Genomic DNA, 23,546 nt, shown 5'->3' on the forward strand with positions numbered 1-23,546 from the left:
AAGTTACTGAAAACGCTTTTGATGAAAGTGTTTCTTGCCAATGCATTTCCGTGGTGCCTAGATGAGTGAGGGGTGTGTTTTGGTCGTGGCAACGAGGGTTGTCATTTGGGGGCAATGGCAAAAAAGAGCATTGTTAGAAAGTAGGAGTAGACATCAAGCCTCGGTTTTGACCCCGAACCGCTGCCACGCACATCACTCAGGTTGGACAGAGATCTTCTTTGGATCTTAATGTCTCAAGTCAAAGGACTAGAGAATTCGAACCACTCAAATTGAATCTGACAGTTCCCATAAACTCATTTTGCTAGCCCACTTCACACATATCAAAGCCTTCGATTTCTCTTTCATACAGACCAAAGACCCGGATTCTTGGTCCTTAGGCTCGTTATACCAAAGTCTGGAGAGGTTCCAAATTCACTCAGGGTGACATTATTTCAAACCATTGTCAGCTAAGACTATAAACCATCAAGTGGGGCGAAGTTGGGTGGTTTAACAATATTGTTAAAAACATCATAATCTGAACTAAAATCCTCATCGACAACAGAATCAGTATCTTTCATTACCTCCATTGAACCATCCAACAAAAGATAAATTTCATCTCTTAGTTGATTTGATGTGTCCCCCCCTCACCAAAAAGGGTGAAAATTCATCGCCCCCATCAACCGCCTTCCTCACACCCAAGTCCCTTATCAAAGCCCTCACTCTCGCTAGGTTGTTCCAACAACCAACAATAATATACATGTTATCGATTAACACATAGTAACCAAAAAGTTTCGGTTTCATTTCTAACAGTTTTTTGGCTACTCATTCTCTTGTCTCTACATTTCCATGAAACCGACATGCTTTGATAGGAGTAGCCCACATAGCAGAAGCTGGCTTGTAAGGCATCTTTGCGATAAATATCCTTAGCTTTGTTAGTAGATCGAGCATTTTAAAGAGATCAACCATGCACGCATAGTGCTCTATATCGAGAATTATATTGTATACACTCAGCATCTTTTCAAACAATATTTGGCCTTGGATTACTAGACCGGAATGGCTATAAGCTGATAGGATTGAAACCATTGTTACGTGATCTGGTTTTACGTGTGTTTGTACCATACTTGACCAATCCCGAAACTACTGAGCACCGGTCAATGTTATACCGTCAAGGACCTAGAAGAGTTTCCCTCCAACCAGGAGACCAATCACAGCGCGACACGTGTTGACATCAGAAGCCAATCATAGCGCGACACGTGTTAACATCAGAAGCCAATCACAACACGACACGTGTCAATGTCAGAATGAAACTATAAACTCTCTTCTATAAATAGAGATCATTCTTTCACAATATTTCCTAATGTCATTTGTACTAAATCATTCACTTGTACTCACTAAAGGAGAGTTTAAACCTATGTACTTGTGTAAACCTTTCACAATTAATGAGAACTCCTATAATCCGTAGACGTAGCCAATCTGGGTGAACCACGTACATCTTGTGTTTGCTTCCCTGTCTCTATCTATTTACATACTTATCCATACTAGTGACCGGAGCAATCTAGCGAAGGTCACAAACTTAACACTTTCTGTTGTACCAAAGTCTTCATTGATTTTGCGCATCAACATTTGGCGCCGTCTGTGGGAATCGATACGAAAAGTTGTGTCGGTTCTTTTTTTATTTTTTCACCTCCGCCGTGAATCTGCAAAATCACAGAAACACTAAACCAAAATCCTAGTCTCATCTATCTCTCTAGAAACCCAGAAATGGGTAAGTAGAACAAACACATACTCTTCTGGTTTTACCCACACAAACCCCTCAAAAACCTTTTTCTGAACCAATGGCTATTTTATCACCTCCTCTGCTTTTTCCTCTTTCGGCTCCCTTCTCGTCCCCCGGCCACCGTTTTCGCTTCCTTCAAGCTCCCCCGAAATTCCACCAATAGAGCTCTTCTCGGAGGATAGCTTGCAAAACAGCACGGTCACGTGTTTGCCAAGGCTCCCTCCTATCTCTACGCCGCCATATAAGATTTCGACACTGTCAATATCGCCGAGGACGTCACGCAGCACGCATTCCAAACCCTCTCTGCTATCTCTCCGTGCCCGTTGCTTTCTCCACACGTACATCTTATCATCTACAAACCATAGATTTTCTGCATTTCAATTCACAACTCCGACGTCAGTTCCGTCTCCAGAAATTTGGATTCTTTGAGAATATGGTCGCCAAAAAGAGTGTGTGCGTATGCTTTGCCGTAATGTTCATCTCGTCAGTTCTGGTTTCCGGCACCAGAGCATTTACATTCCTGGATTTAGGTGGACTACTTCAAACTCTGTTCCTAGTAAACGGTTTCTCAGCTAACCGCCCTCACTCGGTCGGACCGCCACCAAATCCTCCGAATCGCAGATCCAAACCCGCTACAAATCCAAAATCTAAAATCTGCAAATTTACCAAAAAATCTTGAACTGCGAAGATTGGGGGAAAGACGCAGTAAGTAGTGCAAAAGAACACGATGTACGTCGGAGGATTGGCGGAAAAGTTGAACAAGTCGATACTCCACGCGGCGTTCATACCCTTTGGGGGCATCAAGGACGTAAAGACGCCGCTGGATGAAGTCACCTCCGCTCTTTTGGGTTCATCACGTTTTTGGAGAGGGAGGACATTGCCGCTGCCATGGACAATATAGATGGCGTCGAGCTCTACGGTCGAGTCCTCACCGTCAATTACGCCCTACCTGAGAAAATCAAGGGTGGTGAATAGGGTTGGGCCGCCCAGCCTAGGATGCAAAAAAAAAAAAAAACAAAAGCTGAAGGAGTCGCAGAGCAGAGCAATCTTTGGATTTGCTGGTTGTGGCTGAGATAAGGTGTGCGGTCTAGGATGATCATCGATGCTATGCTATTGTCAAAAGGAGCTCCATCTTCATGGGCAGGTAAGTTTTCCGAATTCAGAAGACTCCGTTCTCCATGGGTGGCTCAGTGAAGGATGTGCAGTTGCAAAAAGAGCTTGATAGTTAGGTATGGGTCATATGTACGAGTTGTCCAGTGAGCTGAGTCTCAACCTCCGAGTCAACTTGATGGGGTATGATTATTCGGTTTACAGACAGTCTCTGGTGGGATTTCTTTTCTTGACATCATCTACTGGGAAGGATTCTTTTGATCATGGCTTTTAACCAACCACCAAATACTTTTATTATTATATCTTCTCCATGACCAAAATATTGACGATGACAGCTACCAACCTTCATGGTCCATCATCTCAAGATGGTGGAAACAAAAGCAGAAAGCAGAAAAGAAAAGCAGAAAGCAAAAGAAGATAAAAATAAGCAGACATAATGGCGATAATTTATTTTTGAATGATGTAATTTATTTTTCTTATATTTCGGAGACATCTGTATAAACCCCATCAAAGGGTAATATGTATAAATCCTATCAGAGGGTAACAAAAAAAAAAGGCAAAGCCCAAAATAAATGGGCTGGAATGTTGTGTAGATGGCGAAGGCCCATAAGCTCAAAATAGCTCCAACCAGGCGATCAAAAATACACCTAGATCTCCAAAACTATTCAGCAACCCGCCGCTATTACCACCAACCAGGTGACCAAAAGTACGCCCAGTACTCCAAAATTATTCGGCAACCTGCCGCTATTACCACCAACCGGGTGATGAAATGTACAACCCGTACTCCAATATCATTTGGCAACTAGCCATTCATGCCACCAACCAGGTGATGAAATGTACAACTCGTCTTGGGGGACTACTGTTTATACCATATTTAGGTTCTCGTATTTAGATCTCGTACAAATACTTGGGGGACTTAAATGTAATTATGTGATAAAGGAATGTGCAAATATGTAATAAGTGATGAGTCATTATTCTATAAAATGACCCCTCACCCTCACAATTGGAGGAGGCCAATTCCTAAGGTTCCTCACCCTCTCAACGCTCTCACTTTCAGAGCTCTCTCTCTCCCTCACTTCTCAGAGAAATACAATACAATCAGTGTGGACGTAGCCCAAACCTCGGGGTGAACCACGATACATCTTGTGTTATTTACATTTCATGCAGATTCACGGTCGGATTTACGTTGTACCAAGACCTCCGGTTTTGTGCATCAACAACGTGTAACAAGTTCATTTCTTTGAATAACTTCAGTGCAGCTTTTCCTGCACCCTGGACTTCATATCCCGCAATCATGGAAGTATAAGTTACTTTGAATAAGCTTGGGGCTACTTTTAATTTTATGCTTACTACAAGGGCTTTTAGCACTAATTCCTACACTTAATCGCGTCTCATAGCCCATGTGACCTTCACTTCACAGCCTGATTAATGTGCTAAGCGCACTTATATGGCCCTTTGTCGAGCTAGAGTTTCTTTCTTAGGATGTACCTTTATCTTCACCGGTGGATTGGCAAACTTTATTGTGAAATTTTTTATGCGATTCCTGCTGTTCGTTACTAGTGAATGTAGCATTTATTAGTTATATAGTCTTGAGAAATGGATGAGCATCTTGTATTATTATTGTATAACTATAATAATAACAACATAAGTTTAAAAAATGAAATTTTATTTATTTATGTTTGTACCATACTTAGGGCCTCCGTATTTAGATCTCGTATAAATACTCGGGGGACTTAAATGTAATTATGTAATAAATGGAAGGGTAAATATGTAATAAATGAGGAGCCTCTATAAAAGGATCCTTCACTCTCACAATTGGGAGAGGCCAACTCCTAAGCCTGAAGCCCCCTCACCCTCTCACATCCCATCTCACATTACAGAAGTTCTCTCCATCACAATCCTCTCAGAGAAATACAATATCAGTGTGGACGTAGCCCAAACCTTGGGGTGAACCACGATACATCTTGTGTTATTTACATTCTTGCAGATTCACGGTCGGATTTACATTGTTCCAAGACCCCTCCGGTTTTGTGCATCATTGGTGCCGTTTGTGGGAATCGATACGAAAAGTTGTGTCGGTTCTCTTTCATCTTTTTCACCTCCGCCGTGAATCTGCGCCAGCTTTCATTTGCTGATTTCTGTCAGGACCAGGAGAGAGAAGAAAAATAATGTGTGGATCTCAGCCACACACTACCTCAACGCTCATCTCTTCTCTTCTCTGCTTTGCATCTCTGCGGTGGGTGCGTTGGCTCCTCCACTCGATGATGAGTATCACCCTTCCAACAGCAGATCTGGACAAGGCTTTTATTGATCCCTGGTTCCACCCTTCAACATGAAATCAGGACCAAATGACGGTTGACACTCTATTATGCCTCTTTGTTTAAGAAGCAAAGCAAGAGCACATTTTTGCATATTTCCAAAGGTACAGGCAGCAGACTACATTAAAGGGAATGCAAGCCCTTAAGAGAGCTCAAGCCCACCAGAGAAGAGGCTACATCGAGCATTTGAGGGATCCATTTGAAATATCGGTATTTTTTGTGATGTGTTTGCCAACACCGCAGGAAAAATCTCGCCAAAATGGTCTAAACTTCTTAAGCTTTCGTGCAGATTGAAGCACCGTGGACCTGACTGGAGTGGGCTGTACCAGCATGGAGATTGTTTTTTGGCTCATCAGAGTTTGGCCATCATTGACCCTGCTTCTGGTGATCGATTTGATCACTTATATATTTCATGCATTTATACCATCCATTTCTAAAGTCTTTGTGATGTTTTTGTGTTAAACTTGTGGCATTTTACCTTACCTTGTGTTAATGTGCAGTTAATTTTGTTTAGGATTAATCTCAAGCAAAATGGAGAGAATGGAATTGAAAATGGCTGCTTTTTGTTAGAGGGAGAGACACGGCAGACAAAGAGGGAGTGGAAGACTGATGGAATAAAAAGAAGAATAATAAAAGGGCAGTGGGAGAGACACTAAAGAGAAAACAATGGAGAAAAACAGGGAGTGGAAAGAAAGGCAAACGGAAATAATAGAAAGGAGGACAGTGCGGACAGCAGCAAGAATAAAAATAATAAAAGAAGAAGGATGAGGCAGACAGACGGATATGGAAGAATAAAAAAAGGAGGAGCAGAAACTTAATGGAAAGGGGGCGTCAGAGGCAGAATAGAAGGAGTGCGCAAGAGGCGCAAAAGAAGAAAAAGAAGAAATATAGAAAGAGGGACTGAAGGGGGGAAAAGAGGAGGGCAGAGAGAGAGAAGGCGGGAGCAGCAGGGCAGAAGGTGAGACACGGACGGACGCAAAGAGGGAAAGGGAGCAGAAGCACAGTGGACAGACTGACGCACAGCAGAGGTGAGAGCAGTACATGCGCAGGAAAGAGACGGAAGTGCGCAGCAAGAGGAAGGCAGTGACCAGGCGCAGGGAAGTCAGGAGCAACGGAGAGCTCATCTCGTTAAAACGGGTGTTTTCTTTCTTTGTTATTTTGTTTTATGGATAATTTCTTATGTATGAACATAATTATGTGTAACTAATTTATTATGCTAGAGTGAGGCCATGAGCCACAACATGAATACGTAGTTTTATTTTTCAATTGCTTAAGTGTTGTTACATGCTTGCTTTGATATTTTCAATCACTGAATTAAACTATCTATGTACCTTGATGCTTGATCACCATTAGGATGCTTAGAAAAGTTATTAGATGCAATTTTGAACGAATGTCACGTTAAAATTGATTGTGCTTCTTGTGATTGAAAATTATACTCTCCTAAGGTAAATATCATGTTCTTAGGGATTATATGGTTTAACAAAAGGATTTTCACAAAGATTAATGAATCACTCATGTTTATATTTAATCCAAATGTCATGGATAAGTTGCATGTGGTGGTATGCGTTTTAGCTTGAATGTCACAAGTAAAACATACACAAGGAAAATCCAACCATCAAAGCATGTGTGTTTTCAATTATTTAAGCAATTGGAATAGCTACGTAGGAGTGTTGTTGGTAAAAAGTTGAACTCTAGCATATTGTCAATCTATTTTTCTTCAATCATTTATTTTATCTTGAATTTCCTTATTTGCTTGTTTTGTTTAAGTTGAATCATTATTCCTATAAATCAATTCCTATTTTAGATATTTGTTTAATTCACATTCAGTAATATTTAGTTTCGTCAAATTAGTGTAATTCTTAGAGTTAAATAAGTTAATTACACAAAAACTCGTAAATTGTTTATATCAGTCCCTGAGGAGATCGACCTTGCTTGAGCCATTCTATACTACAAACACTTGTTCTCTTGCAAAAAATTTCTATGGTTTAACCCTTTGTTTTACAAGTGGTAAAATCACTATCAAGAAATTGGCGCCGTTGCCGGGGACTGTGCCAACAGTTCCCGAGTTTTTGTGTTTATTTTTTCTTATGCTTATGTTTATGTCTTATTTTTATTAATCATTAAAAAAAATTAATTTAAAAAAAAAAATTATTTAAAGAATCATTCTTGATTAACTTTGGTACCGTAATAATGTTGTATATTTGCGTTAGAAATCTGTTTATGTATCCCTTTCACAAATTTCTGTTTTAAATCACATAAAATTAAAAAAAAAATTTATTATATTAAAGTTAAAAAAAAATTTAAATTTAAAAAAAAAAAATTATTTAAAATTAAAAAAAAAAACAGCTATTAATTTAGTGAGTTTTGATCTTTTATTAAGTGTAGTGGATGTGTGGTGTGAGATTTTTGTTTTCGTTTAATTAACTAGTGGTTGCCAATTTGCATAATTTGTGTTTTTAATTCATCTAGGTTTACTTACTTTCTTTTTCTTTTTGTTTTTGTTGTTTAGTTAGTTTCTGTTAAGTTTTATTTTATTTTACTTTTATTTTTTATTGTGGCTTAATATTTCTATTGTTTGTTCAGGTGTAGTATATGGTGATTGGAACAAGGTCCAAGAATCAAGTGCTTATTCCTTATGACCCTGAACCAGAGAGAAGTGCAAGGAAGTTAGCTAGAGAAAAATATTTAGCACAAGATTCCAACCTTGGTGATACTTTTCTTAAGGATTTGTTCCGTGATCCTGAGAGCGGCACATCTATTTTCCAACCTTTGATACCAGTTGCACACATGGCCCTAGCCTTACCTGCAGCAGGTCAACCTTTAAGGAATTCATTGGCGGCGAGAATCAATGCAGTGCCGAGGTGCATTATATATCCAGATGTGGAAGATGGGACATCCTTTGAAATCAAACCTCACATCCTCAACATATTGCCCTCCTTTCATGGGTTGCCAAACAGTGATCCCAACATGCATTTGGTTGATTTTATTGAGGCATGTGACAACACCATAATCAGAGGTTTCTCTTCTGAAACTATCAAGTTACGTTTGTTCCCGTTCTCTTTGAAGGACAAAGCCAAGGCATGGCTGCATTCTCTGCCTGCCAATAGCATTACAACATGGATAAAATTGCAAGAAAAATTTCTCAATAAGTTTTTTCCTTCTTCCAAGATGCTTGCACTCAAGAAAGAGATATTGGCTTTCGCTCAAAAGCCAAATGAGTCTTTCCATGAAGCTTGGGAACGGTATAATGAGATGTACACAAAATGTCCTCATGCTGGGTTTGATTCTAACCTTCAAATGAACATATTTTATGATGGTCTCAATGCCACCACCAAGAGTCACGTGAATGCATCTGCTGGAGGGTCATTAATGTCAAAATCAGCAAGGGAAGCATTTGAGTTGTTTGATATGATGGCTTCTGAATCCCAACAATGGACAGAAGAACAAACACAAAAGAGGGGAGTTTTTGAGATTTCTCATAGTTATCCTAATGTTTCTGCTCAAATTGCTAAAATGGAAAATAATTTTAATGCCAAATTTGCTGCCTTAATGCAGGTATCTTCCATGCCCAATGCCCAAGAACCGTGCATCATTTGTAGTGAGACAACTCATGACATCACTCAATGCCCCAACAAGGATAGCTACCCTGAGCTTGTGCAAGAGCATGTGAATATGGTGAATAATTTCATTAGACCCAGAAGTGACCTTTATTCAAATACATATAATCCTGGGTGGAAGAACCATCCCAATCTCAGTTGGGGCGGCAACCAACAGCCACGTCAATACCAACAGTCTTACCAATCAACTGGTGAGACTAAGAAACCATCTCTTGAAGACCAAATGTCACAGCTAGCTCAACATATGTCCGCTCTCTCTACTAGCACCAACAGTTTTGTCCAATCCACACAAACTAGCATTCAGAATCTCACGGCATCAGTGGGGAATTTGGAGACTCAAGTTGGACAGCTTGCTACCATGTTCAATGAAAGAGAGAAAGGAAAGTTTCCAAGCCAATCTGAGCAAAATCCAAGAGGGATGGAGCATTGCAAAGTAATACGGACATTGAAAAGTGGCAAGAGCTATGACAACAGAGAAGTGGAGCACCATGAAGCCGAAGTGGAAGAAGAAGAGCTTACTGAAAGTGCACCATTAGCTGCAAAGTCTCGGTCAGAGGCTATTTCTGAAGCAAGTATTCCAGATCCTAGTGCAAGTGACAATGTGCAATCTCGACGCAACTCTGATGCAAACAAGGAAAAAGGCCTTGGTATTTTATTTGCACCTTCTGACAAGCCACCATACAAGCCACCTTTGCCATTTCCACAAAGGCAGCAACAACGTTCCAAGGATCAACAATGCATTGAATTCATGAAGACGTTGGCTAAGGTTCAAATTAATTTGCCTCTATTAGATGCTATTAAACAGATCCCATCATATGCCAAATTTCTGAAGGAGCTATGTTCTAAAAAGAAAAAGTTCTTGGAATACGAGAAGGTGATTTTATCTGAGCAATGCAGTGCTGTCCTCTTACATAAGCTACCACCCAAGAAGAAAGATCTGGGGAGTTTCACTATCTCTTGTACTATTGGTAGTCTTGATTTTCATAAAGTATTGATTGATTTAGGAGCAAGTGTTAACCTTATGCCTTATTCTGTTTTTCAAAAATTAGGTGAAGGAGAACTCAAGCCCACATCTGTGAGTCTTCAATTGGCAGATAGGTCCGTGACCTATCCTTTGGGTATTTTGGAAGATGTGATTATTAAGGTGGATAAATTCTATCTCCCAGCTGATTTCATTGTACTTGACATGGAGGAAGACAAGGAAGTGCCTCTCATTTTAGGCCGACCATTCATGGCCACCGCCCGGACACTTATTGATGTGCAAGCAGGTACTTTAACCTTAAGAGTGCAAGGAGAGTCAGTTGTATTCAAACTTTTTGAAGCTGTCAAGCGTCCTTTCGAACCTGAAGAGTGTTTTCGTGTTGATGTTTTGGATGGGATTGTGCATGCAAACTTTGCCTCACGATCATCTAATGATGAGCTGTTAACTTGCCTCACCAACCATGATGCTACTTTATCTATGGAAGAAAATGTGGTGGACGTCATCGCTGCATTGGATAGTGCACCAATTCATAATCCAAAGTGGCGACATGTTTATGAAAGCCTTGGAGAACCTAAGCAGCCCCTTCTTCCTTCAAGTGAGCAAGCTCCGAAGTTAGAGCTCAAGCTACTGCCGAGCCACCTCAAGTATGCTCATCTCGGGGTGAATGAGACCTTACCTGTTATTATTGCTGCTAATCTTAATGACACGGAGGAAGACAAATTACTAAGAGTTCTTCGCAAGTATCAAGATGCTCTGGGGTGGACACTTGCTGACATAAAAGGCATTAGTCCAGCTTTGTGCATGCATAGGATTTTTATGGAGGCTGGGACTAAACCAACTGTTGAAGCTCAAAGACGTCTAAATCCGATCATGAAGGAAGTCGTAAGAGTTGAGGTGATGAAGTTACTCGATGCAGGTATCATTTATCCAATCTCGGATAGCAAATGGGTGAGCCCGACTCAGGTGGTTCCAAAGAAAACTGGTATTACTGTGGTGAAGAATGATAACAACGAGCTTGTGCCTACAAGGATGACCACCGGATGGCGAATGTGTGTTGACTATAGAAAGCCCAATAACAGCACTAGAAAGGATCATTTTCCGCTGCCATTCATTGATCAGATGCTCGAGAGACTAGCTGGTCATTCTTTCTATTGTTTCTTAGATGGGTATTCAGGGTACAACCAAATTCCAATTGCCCCTGAGGATCAAGAGAAGACAACATTTACATGCCCTTTTGGTACATTTGCATACAGACGAATGCCATTTGGATTGTGCAATGCCCCTGCCACTTTCCAACGATGCATGATGAGTATTTTTTCTGGAATGGTTGAAAATATTGTTGAGGTTTTTATGGATGACTTTTTTGTTTTTGGTAATTCTTTTGATATATGTTTGGATAACTTGTCTTTGGTTTTGGAAAGATGCAGGGAGACTAATTTTGTGTTAAATTGGGAGAAATGCCATTTTATGGTTAAGCATGGCATTGTGCTAGGACATCTAATTTCAAGCAAAGGAATAGAGGTCGACAAGGCAAAGATTGAGGTGATCGTCAAATTACCACCACCAACTTCTGTGAAGAATGTGAGATCTTTCTTGGGACATGCTGGTTTTTATCGAAGATTCATCAAGGATTTTTCCAAAATTAGTCGTCCTCTTTGTAATTTACTTGCTAAAGATGCTTGTTTTGATTTTAATGCAGATTGTCATGATGCTTTCAACAAATTGAAGGATCTTCTCACATCAGCCCCAATTATAACAGCTCCAGATTGGACCCTTCCTTTTGAGCTCATGTGCGATGCTTCCGATTACGCTGTGGGTGCTGTTCTTGGTCAGCGACGTGACAAGCTCCCCCATGTTATATATTATGCCAGCCGCACTTTGAATGATGCTCAGCTGAATTATGCCACTACAGAAAAAGAATTACTTGCAGTGGTATTTGCTCTTGAAAAGTTTCGATCGTACTTAGTTGGTGCTAAAGTCATTGTGTATTCTGATCATTCTGCTCTCAAATACTTATTGTCTAAAAAAGAGGCCAAACCACGATTGCTTCGATGGGTCCTTCTCTTGCAAGAGTTTGATTTGGAGATCCTAGATAAAAGGGGACGTGAAAATGTTGTGGCGGATCATCTCTTAAGATTAGTAAATGCAAGCATTGATGAGGCAGATTCATTGCCCCTGCAAGAGAGCTTTCCAGACGAGCAACTTCTAGCAGTTACTCATCAAGTACCATGGTATGCTGACATCACAAATTATTTGGCTTCTGGAGAAATACCATCAGAGTTCAGTTACCAACAAAGGAAGAAATTTCTCTCCACTGTAAAACACTACTTTTGGGATGAGCCATACCTTTTCAAGCATTGCCAAGATCAAATCATTCGTCGGTGTGTCCCCTTAGAAGAACAAGAAAGCATTTTGAAGTTTGCTCACCACTATGCATGTGGTGGTCATTTTGGACCAAGAAGGACAGCGGCCAAGATCTTACAGAGTGGTTTCTTTTGGCCATCGTTATTCAAAGATGCATACCTATGCTGCCAGGCTTGTGATAAGTGTCAACGAGTTGGAAATCTTTCTCAAAGAAATGAGATGCCCCAACAAAGTATTTTGGTGATTGAATTATTTGATGTTTGGGGTATAGACTTCATGGGACCTTTCCCTTCTTCACATGGCAATCTCTACATCTTGGTGGCGGTTGATTATGTTTCTAAGTGGGTGGAGGCAATAGCTTCTCCAACATGCAAAAGTTATGTGGTGTTAGGTTTTTTGCAGAATACTATTTTTCCCCGATTTGGAGTACCTCGTGCTATCATCAGTGACGAAGGTACGCATTTCTTAAACCGCACCATGGCTACCCTTTGTGCCAAGTATCATATTCACCATCGCATAGCCACTCCATACCATCCACAGACATCTGGACAAGTTGAAGTATCTAATCGGGAGCTCAAGAGGATTCTTGAGAAAACTGTTAGTTCATCTCGAAAGGATTGGAGTTTAAAGCTTACTGATGCTTTGTGGGCATATAGGACAGCTTATAAGACACCAATTGGGATGTCTCCTTTTCGTTTGGTGTATGGGAAAGCTTGCCATCTACCTATGGAACTTGAGCACAAGGCATATTGGGCCATTAAGCATCTCAATTTTGACTACCAAGCAGCGGGAGAGAAGCGGAAGTTGCAGTTGAATGAACTTGAAGAAATAAGGAATGATGCTTATGAGAATGCAAGGATTTACAAGGATAAGACCAAGAAATTTCATGATGCTCACATCCTTCGTAAAGAGTTTCAACCGGGCCAGAAGGTTTTACTTTTTAATTCAAGATTGAAACTATTCCCAGGAAAGCTCAAATCACGTTGGAATGGTCCATATCTTGTTGTACAGGTTCATCTTCATGGGGCTGTGGATATCCAAAACATGCAAACTGGTTTTGTTTTCAAAGTTAATGGACATCGCTTGAAGTTATACAAGGAGTCTCCATATGATCTTGCTAAGGATTCCATCACTTTGAAGGAACCTGTTATTTGAATCAAACTGCCAACAGAATGTCTAGCTCTAGACAGTAACTAAAGCGCTTCTTGGGAGGCAACCCAAGCTTTCTATCTTTCATTTTTATTTTGAATAATTTTAAATGTTCTTGTTCTGTTTTTCTCTTGTTTTCTGGTTTGTGTGTTTAAGTCCTACTTTTGTTCCTTTATGCAGGTAATGATTTTGCAATCTCTACCACAACTTCTTGTAAGATATTTTTTTTTCATTCATAAAAAAAAAGGGGGGAAAGGAACATTGAACAGATAAATACAAGAAGGAGCCTTCACAAAGGCTGTTTAGGAGGAGCTTCAGTAGTCGGCGGGGCCTCAGCAGTCGGTGGGGCCACAGAAGGAGGAGGCATCAGAGGTTGATCATTTAGAGCTTCACTACGCGGTACAGCCCCAGAAGACGAAGGCAAATGCTGTTGGAACAAACCCACGAACCTCCGATGATCAAGCAAAATCTGACCATCAGATTCCTGTATCTGGTCAATTTTCCTCTTCATGTTGGTGGCATAGTTGTGTGCGAGCTTGTGCAACTATTTATTCTCATGCTTGAGCCCTCTAATATCTTGCTTGAGGCTCATCACTTCAGCCGCCAACGATTCAACTTGACGGGTTCGGGCAAATAGGCGTTGGGCCATGTTGGACACGGAACCTGCACACTGCACACTAAGAGCCAGAGACTCATTGACAGCCAATTCATCAGATCGTCTTGAAAGCAGTCTATTATCTTTAGGAGTGACAAGGTTCCGGGCCACCACCGCAGCTGTCATGTCATTCTTCATCACCGAATCCCCAACGGTAAGGGGGCCAGTAAGGGATATGAAGGATGGGCGCCATATGTTGTCTGGAGAAGGTGGAGCTGCCTCTTCACCAAGGTTCAAGTCAAAACGACGATCAGAAGGGCCAGACATTTTTCAGAGGTGGTAAAGAAAGAAGAGGTCGAACAAGTCAAGATCGTAGAAATGCAAAGAGGGAGTTTTTGAAGGCAGAAATTCAAGTGTGCTTTGAACGTCCTGCATACCTCTATAAAAATCAGCACGCGATGGGATTTCGGTGATCGAAGAGGCAATTCCAAATTTCGAAGAGGCTAACTAAAAAAATCAAAAGAATCGCTAGCTTTCTCAAAAGCTGAGCTTGCTCAGAAACCACGGCAAATCTTCTTTTCCAGATTTGTCCACACTCGTCACATGCACCCTCTGCACTCGACGGAGCTCAAATTTCGAAGAGGCAAGCTCAGAAATCGAAGAGGAATCTGCCTTAACCAGACGTGTCGTCACTCGTCACATGCAACTTGCAGCTTTGCGGAAATTACGGGCAGCTTTGTCTGAAAGCGCGTAATTTGTACTATTCATCCATCCACCGGCTGCCGACAATGAGTGAGAGAATAGTTCCGGTTGTAAAGAAAAGTTCTATAAGTATCTACCTTCGCCTTCCACAGCAAAGGCACACCCTCTCAGCACTCCATCATCTCCGAGAATGCCTTTCCAACAAACCCTCTCCAGTCACTCCGTGTTCCTTATTCCTTGGGGTACCTCTACAATCAACCCATCCAAAGCAAAAGTATTTCATATCATGAAGGTTGAAAGCAAGAGTATCTCATATCATGCTTTCTCCCTGTCCTTCTCCTTGTCGTTGTTTTACGACAAGGAGAATGAGAGCAATCAGCCAGCACTTGGTATTAATCTTCCGATCTGGAGCCAACTGCCTGGAACCCCTTCCTGATTGCTTACCTAGCCTTGCTCTCGAGTACTCATCTTCATCATCTTGTGCTTTCTCTTCGTCTACCACATCTGCCTGGGGGACAGATAAGGGATGTGAAAATGATACCTCGAAGCATGTGGAGACAATTCAGCTAGGGACAAGGAGAAAGAAAGCAAGAGGTGGGCACTTGGAAAGATTGAAGAAAGAAACAGACCCATACCTCTTCCTTGTGCCAGCCCGCGGTGCAGAAGAAACAAGCAGAGAAGAATGCAGACTGCACAATTCAGAGTTCCTTGGTTTCAAATCAGACTCCGAGATTCGCCTACACAAATTGGTGTGTTCTTTCCTTTTATTTATGTGTCTTTATTTCATTTTATATTTCTTTCCTTCCATTTTCATGTCTTATTGTTCAAAAATTCCTTTTATTATCATTGGGGACAATGCTATAATTAAGTTTGGGGGTGGAAATATATTTCGTTAGTTTATTTCTTTAAATTAAAAAAAAAAAATTTTGCATTTTTATTGTTGTTTGTAGCTACTTCTCAATTCAATGATGAGATTTGTTTTTAATTTCCTTCTTACTTTCAAGAAAGTCTAAGTTCTTTTCGTTGTCTTTGTGTTAACTGTGATTTCCAGAAATCAACTTGAAAAATAAATGTGCCTAGTCTTGTCAATGTGAAACTTGAGCATGATTTAGCGTTTCATATGTGAATCATGTGAGATTATGTAAACCTTGTGAGTTTTTGAGCCTATACATGATTGAACCATTATGCATCAATCTCATTCCTTCTTGTGCGTATGATCTCACTGTACATGTATCTCTAGAACTTGCTTTATACTACTCGATTCATTAATCAATTCATGTAATAACTTGGAAGTGATATAGGCCATCTTTGGATCATTTGAGCCTTTCATGCCTACCTTTTATGCTATGTTTATCCGTAATAGCCCATTGAGCCTTTAACTAAGCCATTTCTTTGTTAACCACATCTCTTTACCTTGCTCCAATATTGGAGTTGAGCCCATACACAAAAATCAATTCCCTATTGTTTTGAGAAAGTATTACATGGGTTGTGCTTTTGGGGGTTTCATTTATGTAGAAAGATGGATGGAGCATGTGTATTACAATGAAATGTGAATTTGATGGGTGATGTAGCTTTTGCAGATTTGTTTCTCTCATTAAAAAAAGAAAAAAAAAAGAAAAAAAAAGAAAAAAAAAGAAGAAATATATGAAAATTGGAGAGTGTTGATTTGTTGAAAATGTGTCAGTAGAGTATAAATTTCATTTTAAATTTAAATTTGGGGAGTAACGGGTGCTCGAGGTTTTATTATTTTGCTTTCAATTTGAGGTGGTATGATATTGAGGTGTTGGAAAACTACCAAAGTGTACTTTCTCAAAATTTTTGATTTCCATATCCTTTCTTTCATTAGCCTATCACCTTAAGCCCCATTACAACCGTAATAAAGTCCTATTGATCCAAGGTATTACTTAAATATTGATAAGCGAGTTAGGTGGACAAGCAAGCATATGGCGGCATGTACAATGAGATCACTTGAGTGAAACACATTAACCAAAACTTATGAGTGAATGAGCGTATGTCTTGTGAGAAACTCACATGTTTGCATATGATGATTTAAAGGAGCTTGGAATTGCATTGACATGGCTAGCTCACACATGGCTTTTCAACGTTTTTGTTTGAAGGAAATTTGGTTAACTATTGGATGATGTTTTGAGCTCTTGCTTACTTCTTGGCAGTGTATTTCATGATTAACACTTATCTCTGAAATCGTAATTGAGAAGTTGCCTACTAAGTTGTTGAATCTAGTCTTAGTTGAGTGGTTTTGTTTTGTGTTTTGTTTTGCTAGAGGACTAGCAAAAATGCAAGTTTGGGGGTATTTGATCACTTATATATTTCATGCATTTATACCATCCATTTCTAAAGTCTTTGTGATGTTTTTGTGTTAAACTTGTGGCATTTTACCTTACCTTGTGTTAATGTGCAGTTAATTTTGTTTAGGATTAATCTCAAGCAAAATGGAGAGAATGGAATTGAAAATGGCTGCTTTTTGTTAGAGGGAGAGACACGGCAGACAAAGAGGGAGTGGAAGACTGATGGAATAAAAAGAAGAATAATAAAAGGGCAGTGGGAGAGACACTAAAGAGAAAACAATGGAGAAAAACAGGGAGTGGAAAGAAAGGCAAACGGAAATAATAGAAAGGAGGACAGTGCGGACAGCAGCAAGAATAAAAATAATAAAAGAAGAAGGATGAGGCAGACAGACGGATATGGAAGAATAAAAAAAATGAGGAGCAGAAACTTAATGGAAAGGGGGCGTCAGAGGCAGAATAGAAGGAGTGCGCAAGAGGCGCAAAAGAAGAAAAAGAAGAAATATAGAAAGAGGGACTGAAGGGGGGAAAAGAGGAGGGCAGAGAGAGAGAAGGCGGGAGCAGCAGGGCAGAAGGTGAGACACGGACGGACGCAAAGAGGGAAAGGGAGCAGAAGCACAGTGGACAGACTGACGCACAGCAGAGGTGAGAGCAGTACATGCGCAGGAAAGAGACGGAAGTGCGCAGCAAGAGGAAGGCAGTGACCAGGCGCAGGGAAGTCAGGAGCAACGGAGAGCTCATCTCGTTAAAACGGGTGTTTTCTTTCTTTGTTATTTTGTTTTATGGATAATTTCTTATGTATGAACATAATTATGTGTAACTAATTTATTATGCTAGAGTGAGGCCATGAGCCACAACATGAATACGTAGTTTTATTTTTCAATTGCTTAAGTGTTGTTACATGCTTGCTTTGATATTTTCAATCACTGAATTAAACTATCTATGTACCTTGATGCTTGATCACCATTAGGATGCTTAGAAAAGTTATTAGATGCAATTTTGAACGAATGTCACGTTAAAATTGATTGTGCTTCTTGTGATTGAAAATTATACTCTCCTAAGGTAAATATCATGCTCTTAGGGATTATATGGTTTAACAAAAGGATTTTCACAAAGATTAATGAATCACTCATGTTTATATTTAATCCAAATGTCATGGATAAGTTGCATGTGGTGGTATGCGTTTTAGCTTGAATGTCACAAGTAAAACATACACAAGGAAAATCCAACCATCAAAGCATGTGTGTTTTCAATTATTTAAGCAATTGGAATAGCTACGTAGGAGTGTTGTTGGTAAAAAGTTGAACTCTAGCATATTGTCAATCTATTTTTCTTCAATCATTTATTTTATCTTGAATTTCCTTATTTGCTTGTTTTGTTTAAGTTGAATCATTATTCCTATAAATCAATTCCTATTTTAGATATTTGTTTAATTCACATTCAGTAATATTTAGTTTCGTCAAATTAGTGTAATTCTTAGAGTTAAATAAGTTAATTACACAAAAACTCGTAAATTGTTTATATCAGTCCCTGAGGAGATCGACCTTGCTTGAGCCATTCTATACTACAAACACTTGTTCTCTTGCAAGAATTTTCTATGGTTTAACCCTTTGTTTTACAAGTGGTAAAATCGCTATCAACCTCTCTACAACGAGGACAAGTCGCTCGTTGTCACGGTGAATAGAGAGATTTACAACCATGAAAAGCTGAGGACACAAGATCTGGCTAGATACATTCGTGCTTTGCTTTCACTTCTCATTTTCCCGGGGTTTCATCAAAACTGCACTCCGACACCGCTCTCCCATCAGCCCCTCAACCATACCCGATTTCAAACCTCTCATATAGATCCGATCCAATTCACCGATCCTTTATAAAATTCAAGTCCCCGGTCGACTTCAGCTCAATCCAATTCTTCCGTTTAACACCGCTGTCTACAACCTCGCCGTCCAATCGCACGTCGTCGTCTCGTTTGAAATCCTGGATTACACTGCCGACGTCGTTGCCACCGGTACCCTCCGCATCCTCAGTCTGAAACGACGTCGTTCAACCCCCGGTCCCCCTAAGTTATTTCGAAATGCACGACGCATTGGTACACCTTGAACTACTGCGAGGCATACGGGATGTTCGCAGGCAACGAGATTGTTCAAACATGAGTCGCCGCGACAGGGGGAAAAATTTCATGACCCGGAAGATCACCTGGGCCGTGTGTCGGATCAAGGAGGGATTGCAGAGCAAGCTGTTTTTGGGGAATCTGTAGGTGTTGAGGGACTGAGGTTTTGCCGACATCATCATCATAAAAAAACTGAGAAAAGCAGCAAAGAAAATGGTTGGGCAAAGTGCTTTGGTTCAAAATTCCAGGATCATGCGGAGAGCTTCAGCTTTTCTGTCTCTTTTGTCTCTCCATGGGTCTAAAGGCAGTGGAAACAGAATAGAAAAAGAAAAAGATGATGTTACTAAAGAATATTTCAGAAAAAGAGAAAAAGAAAAGAGCAAAGCAAAAGTGAAAAGAAAAAAGGAAAAGAGAAAAGAAGAAAAGCAAAAAATTTTCCTATTATTATGATTCCTTTTGTCTGCCAGGTGAAGAGACAGAGAGAGTGCAGCAGAAAAACACAAGCAAAAGCAATGAATAAACACCCTACCAGAATGATGTATTTTACTTTCTTTATTTTTGAATGATGTAATTTATTTTTCATATCTTTCGGAGATATCTGTATAAACCCCATTAAAGGGTAAAAATAAAAAAAATAAAAATAAAAAAATAAAAAACGGCAAAGCCCAAAATAAATGGGCTGGAATGTTGTGTGGAGGGTGAAGGCCCATAAGCCCAAAATAGCACCAACCAAGTGATCAAAAGTACGCCTAGTACTCTAAAATTATTCGGCAACCTGCCGCTATTACCACCAACCAGGTGATCAAAAGTACGCCCAGTACTTCAAATTATACATGACCATTACTCATATCAATCATACATAAACATTCATGAGCATCACTCATTCAATCATATATAAACATTCATGAGCATCACCCATGTCAACATCCATGAGCATCACTCATGTTAATCAGCTTCAAAAGCTTCATTTACAAAAGCTCTAGCTTTAAAAGCTTCATTTACAGAGCTCCAGCTTCAAAAGCTTCATTTACAGAGCTCCAGCTTCAAAAGCTTCATTTACAGAGCTCAAGCTTCATTTACAGAGCTCTAGCTTCAAAAGCTTCATTTACAAAAGCTCTAGCTTCAAAAGCTTAATTTACAGAGCTTTAGCTTCAAAAACTTTATTTACAGAGCTTTAGCTTCAAAAGTTTAATTTACAGAGCTCTAGCTTCAAAAGCTTAATTTACAAAAGTTCTAGCTTCAAAAGCTTCATTTACAGAGCTCTAACTTCAAAAGCTTCATTTACAAAAGCTCCAGCTTCAAAGCTTCACTTACAAAGCTTCACCTACAAAGCTTCAGTACAGGGTATACAAATACTACCTCCGAACAACCGCCACTTCGGCCCATACATGGATTCAATTTGAAATCTCCAGCCAACAGACTCTATTGACCGAAGACTTGGGGGACTACATTATGTACCATATATTGGGCCTCAACTGGGCTTCATGAAAAATACTTGGGGGACTTGGCTCATTATTTATGTACTGAGGAATGAGTCCTTATTCTATAAAAGGGACTCCCTCACTTTCATTAGAAAGCACCAATCACTTATGTATTGAGGAGCGAGCCCTTATTCTATAAAAATGACTCCCTCACCATAATTAGAGAGCATCAACTCTAGCCCGTTATTCATGTATTAAGGAGCGAGCCATTATTATATAAAAGGGACTCCATCACCATCATTAGAGAGCATCACCACCTACTGAGCAATCGCCTCGCCGCGAGCATCAACTCTAGCCCATATTTATGTATTGAGGAGCGAGCCCTTATTCTATAAAAGGGACTCCCTCACCTTCAAACGCCACAAGCTGAGCCAACCAAGGCAACATAAGCCACAAGCAGAGCAGCCTCATAACATGTGCTACTTCTAGTTGAGCATCATTTCAGATTGGGCACCGCCTCATATCGAGCATCAGTTTTAGACGACATCTAGTTACTTCGGCCCACACATGGACTGAATTTCAAGTCTCCAGCCAAAAGACTCTCTTGACTGAAGACTTAGGGGGCTACTGTTTGTACCATACTTAGGGCTTCCGTATTTAGGTCTCGTATAAATACTCGGGGACTTAAATGTAATTATGTAATAAATGGATGGGCAAATATGTAATAAGTGAGGAACCCTTATTCTATAAAATGACCCATCACTCTCACAATTAGAAGATGCCAACTCCTAAGCTTGAAGCCCCCTCACCCTCTCACATCCCCTCTTACATTATAGATGTTCTCTCATTCACAATCCTCTCAGAGAAATACAATATCAATGTGGACGTAGCCCAAACCCTAGGGTGAACCACGATACATCTTGTGTTATTTACATTCATGCAGATTCACGGTCGGATTTACGTTGTTCCAAGACCCTTCCGGTTTTGTGCATCAACAATTTATTTTATTATATATAAAATAAAATATATAATTTATAAAATATTATAAATACTAAATAAAATATATATAATGCCGATATAGTGGAATGGTAAAATTTCTCTTTGCCAAGGAGAAAATGCTCAATGATGCATTACATTAATTTATATTCACAATTTTTTAAATAATAAAAATCTCGATATATTTAATTATATTTTTTCTTATTTCTTATTAATTTAATAAAAAAAATGAAGTAAAAGCGGGTAGCGAGAATCGAACCCGCATAGTTAGCTTGGAAGGCTAGTCGGTGTTTCACGGGATGGATTTCATTAACACGGATAGACTAGAAATGGTCTTCGCATGCATACCCTGTGAAGCTCATTGTTCCCTGGGATTGGCTTTAGGCCTTTCATGTGCAGCTTAGTTGGAAGGCAAAGAAGGCCCCATTCGCCAGGGGGTACGAGCCCTCCATGAGATACCACTCTGGAAGAGCTAGAATTCTAACCTTGTGTCAAGACGTACGGGGACCTATCATGCGGATTGGTCTTTACACTTGCAATGGTATCAAGATAAGGTGATTCGTGTGCCACCATGATTTCCTTTAAAAGTTTAGTATCGGATTCTAACCTAGCATTCGTCCCCGTTGCACAATACGTTGTCGTATCCTTGCCGATATTTCTCTTTCTAACCATACAATTACCAGTATGCCTATTTTGATTCCCATTACAAGAGTCAAAATAGGAACAAGAACCCATAGAATTCCATAAACCTCTTTTAAAAATTCTAATCTAGAAAAAAATCGATATCTTCTACCTGAGGTATCTAATAACCTTGCTTCTGCTTGCTGCTAGCGCACCTCTCCTAATTATTGCCTATTTATTCTAGAATAATGTTTTTAGGAGACAGACCTTTTTGGATATATAATCCAAGTCGAAAGTGGAGTTATGAGAACAACTGTCTGATGGAAAACGATTTTCGCGTTCAGTTCAGATAGCACTTTTTTCGTTGAGAATTCCTCTGTCCCTTTTGTGTTAATTCCCCTGCAATGAACTAAAAACTTACGGGGCCCTATCTATTTCCCTTTTTTGAGCCCATCTCTTTTTGACATTGAATCAAATACACTTTTAGCCTATAAAAACCTACCCGATCTGGCATACATGTCCACAAGGGCACTCTACAGTAATAAACAATCATCAAATGCTACACGCTTTGTAATGTAGCAGTGGAACTCATTCCCGTGTTGAAGATTTGCTACCCGAGCAAAGAGGGGAATGATGCTAGCAATAGTAACATAGTTAGGTTGAATTCATGAATACAACATCTCCCTAAATAAGAATGAAGCTTCATCTGCTCGATCTATGCGGGAATAACCAGAAAGCATGGAGTTCCAAGTAATTATATTGCTATCTTCTATCAATTCAAACAAAGTATACGCTTTCCTAAGGTCTTTGCACTTGGAATACAATGTAATCAACGCACTGTTAACATTATCATACCCATCACAACAACTACGAATCGCAAAACCATGAATTGCCTTCCCTAACTTATTGACTCCAATGTGCAAACAAGCACTCAAACGAATCGTCAATGCTACCGAGTTCAATAAAATACCACAAATTCTCGTTTGAGAAAGCAACTCAAGTGCACCCCTGAAAATACCTGTCCTTAAGCACTTTCCAGCAATGGTAACAGCTCAAATGCGTCCGTCCACATGCCTTTGTGAGGCATAACCAGAGATCATTGCATTCCAAGAAACTAAATCACTTGTGGCCATTTTGTCGGATTAGCGACGAGCAACGTCGAGAAGTCAGAATTTCCCATAAACGGTGACCAATGAATTATGTACAAAATAAATTCCACTCATGACAAGCATCAATGGACTTTTGCAGCTCCCTTCCAAAACTTACATCCAATTTTTTTCCAATGTTTTTGGATTATTTTGTATTTGAAATTTTTCAACATATTTGGATTATTTTGTCTTTCTTTGCGTTGGCCTATAATCTTTCTTCCACTTAATAAATGTCATTTTTCGACAAAAAAAAAATTGTATCATCCGAACTGTGTAAGTTATTGAAGCTGTCATAATCGGAAAGAGATCCTCTCCGGATCTCTCCCTCCAAAGCTTAGGGATCAAATGATCTGA

The 23,546-nt window shown here is 39.8% G+C and overlaps 1 non-coding gene and 1 pseudogene across 1 annotated transcript; both read right to left on the reverse strand.

The window, feature by feature from the left end:
- Window positions 1-452: 452 nt before the first annotated feature.
- LOC139198150 (pentatricopeptide repeat-containing protein At1g71490-like) lies at window positions 453-23,319 on the reverse strand (annotated as a pseudogene).
- Window positions 8,359-8,465, reverse strand: LOC114826691 (small nucleolar RNA R71). The gene has a single exon (XR_003775748.1). It is a non-coding gene; the product is annotated as a small nucleolar RNA R71 (small nucleolar RNA).
- Window positions 23,320-23,546: the final 227 nt, after the last annotated feature.

Source organism: Malus domestica, chromosome 08, assembly GCF_042453785.1.
Source record: "Malus domestica chromosome 08, GDT2T_hap1".
In the NCBI taxonomy this organism is placed as follows: domain Eukaryota; kingdom Viridiplantae; phylum Streptophyta; class Magnoliopsida; order Rosales; family Rosaceae; genus Malus; species Malus domestica.